The following is a 2907-nucleotide window of genomic DNA, read 5'->3' on the forward strand; positions in this document are numbered from 1 at the left end:
GAAAAATTGGAAAAGTGAAGAAATATTAGAAAAAGTGATTTCCCATATGCTCTACATATAGTATTAGGTATTGTTAGTCCAACTAAAACTCGCATTGGGTTAAATAAACACTCAGAAAGTTAAACTTATAAAAGAAAATTACTTTTTCCTTTTCAAATATGTTGTCTCTATATTGAAGTATTAGGTTTTTACTGATGTGAAAAAAGATAATTGTGTTTGGTATTGGTAATTATCTTATATTCATTGGTGAGTTTTTTTTTCTTTATTTCATCCATACATAACACAGGGGTCATCTCGTCTAGGGTCAAAGATGGCGGTTTTCATCATATCTCATTCCACTTCGGCATTCTTCTATCTGATACGCACCATCCAATAACTGTTTGCCGTCCTTCTGTCATCATTGCTGTCACCATTCACTGGTGGAGTGAATGAACAATACCCAACAACCAAACAAAACGGCTTTTTTCAGGGCCACCAAATCATTATCAAACAGTTTAATTATGTAATTTTTTAAACATATCCAAAATCAAAAGATAGCCTAACAGAATCCTACGTCAACTATGCGGTCGTTTCTCGGGCACAACCCTCCTGTGATTTTTTTTTTCCAAAAACGTTTATTATCAGACTCAATTACTTATTATCTAACGTTTACAGAGTCAAATTTCACCATAAAATATCACTTATTTTCTTTATAATTAAGACTAAGGCCATCTACACACTAGCCAACCTAAGTTGGAAAGCAACTTAACGAATATGTCAAAAATGTTGAAAGCATGTGTAATCAAATGGGAGCATACCCAGCAAACATTCATATTAGATCGCAATTCAATTTCAACATAATCGCTATTATAGACGGTCAAAGTTGCATATTCATCCAAACAAATTCGGTAAGCATTTGCCATGTATGTATATGGCCTTCACTTTTGCATGCATATGCCAGTTAGGCGCAATATATGCCAACCAAATTTTAGGGCACATGATGTTATATATACGCTTGTTATGCGATTTAATGTTTGCTGGGTAGGCAACTGGCAACTTAGGTCGGGCCAACTTTTTTTATTCAACCTAGCATGTCGAGTCACGCGCGATTTGTGTCGGCAACCTTTTCGTTCAATTGATGTTGACATTTCGATTTTTCTGCGTTCGGTGAGTTTCAATCATGGATGCCAGTTGATTTTTTCAGATGCTTTCACATGGTACGAAAAACTGTATCCAAATGTCTTCACAATCACATTCAAGGAAACTAAAATGCATTACTTAACTTTGGACAATGCATGATAGCTTATTCAAGGTTTATAACAATTATTATATAAGTTTAAAGTTTATTTCAATAAATGTGAACAAGTATAAAGATGACACCAGATATATTTTTTTCAACCCCATTATGGGTGTCATGGGTATCAAGTGAAAGGGCTTGACTAGTAGAACACAGTTATTTATGAAAAATGCAAATCCAAAATGGCCGCCACCACAAGATGGCGCCATATATATTTTTTCCACAACCTCATCAACATGGGTATCAAATGAAAAGGATTGACTAGTAGAACACAGTTATTTATGAAAAATGCAAATCCAAAATGGCCGCCACCACAAGATGGCGCCATATATATTTTTTCCACAACCTCATCAATATGGGTATCAAATGAAAGGAATTGACTAGTAGAACACAATTATTTATGAAAAATGCAAATCCAAAATGGCGCCATTTTTTCAAAGCCCCATCCATATGGGTATCAAATGAAAGTGCTCGACTGGTAGAACACAGTAGATCATGAAAAATTCAAATCCAAGATGGCCGCAGTTTCCAAATATGCAATTACTAATGGTTTCATTCAGCTTGCCTTGTTTGTATGTATGTCTGAGTGTTTGTAGGGTTGTTCCACATTGATTGAAATTTGAACCCGTTCCTGATCACTGTTTGATTTGAAATTTGGAACATATTTTTAATTCTACTGTCATTATAAAACTGCGTTTTCCATGATCTTGAAAAATTCAATTTGGCCGCTAGAAAATTGCTGAATGGCTTGACTTGGAGAATACACTACATTATGAATAACATAAATTCGAAAAGGTGGCCAAAATATTGATTTGCAATCTCCTAAATATTGGTATCAAATAAAATGATTTGACTACTAGAATACTGTACATCATCAAAATATTCTCAAGAAAGCTGGATAAGAAATAAAAATAAAAAAAAATAGTTGAATGGTTTTATTGTAGAGAAGTATATTAATGATACAGATAATTTACTAAAAACTAGAAAATAAAATGAGTTAAAAAGCTTTTTAAGTTAAACGGTTAAACGGTTTAATGTACTAAAAGCTAACAAATCATTAGGCAAGTAGCAGCTAGCAAATCTGTTAATTCATTAATCTAGGGCAATGATGAGACTAAAATAAAATCGTAGGATATATGATAAAACAACTAACTGTGGATAATGGAAATCCAACGTTTATTTCTTACCTAATTTTCTTCGGAATATTTTAATGATGTACTGTATTCTATTAGTCAAATCATTTCATCTGTTACCAATATTGAGGGGATTGCAAAAAATAAATAGTCGACCATTTAATGGCGGCGACCTTTTTGAATTTATGTTTTTTATTATGTTTTGTGTTCTCCAAGTCAAGCCATTCAGCCATTTTTAGCAACGGCCAAATTCATTTTTTCAAGATCATGGAATATGCCGTTTTATAATGACAGTAGAATAAAACGTGTTTTCCAAATTTCAGATCAATCAGTCAACAGGAACGGGACAACCCTACAAACATTCAAACTTACCTACAAACAGGTCAAGCTGAATGAAACCATTTGAAAAGTAATTAGTTATTTGGGGACTGCGGCCATTTTGGATTTGAACTTTGTATGAAATTATTCGCCTTCTTGACGAATAACCATATGGGATTG

Source organism: Toxorhynchites rutilus, chromosome 2, assembly GCF_029784135.1.
Source record: "Toxorhynchites rutilus septentrionalis strain SRP chromosome 2, ASM2978413v1, whole genome shotgun sequence".
Classification (NCBI taxonomy): domain Eukaryota; kingdom Metazoa; phylum Arthropoda; class Insecta; order Diptera; family Culicidae; genus Toxorhynchites; species Toxorhynchites rutilus.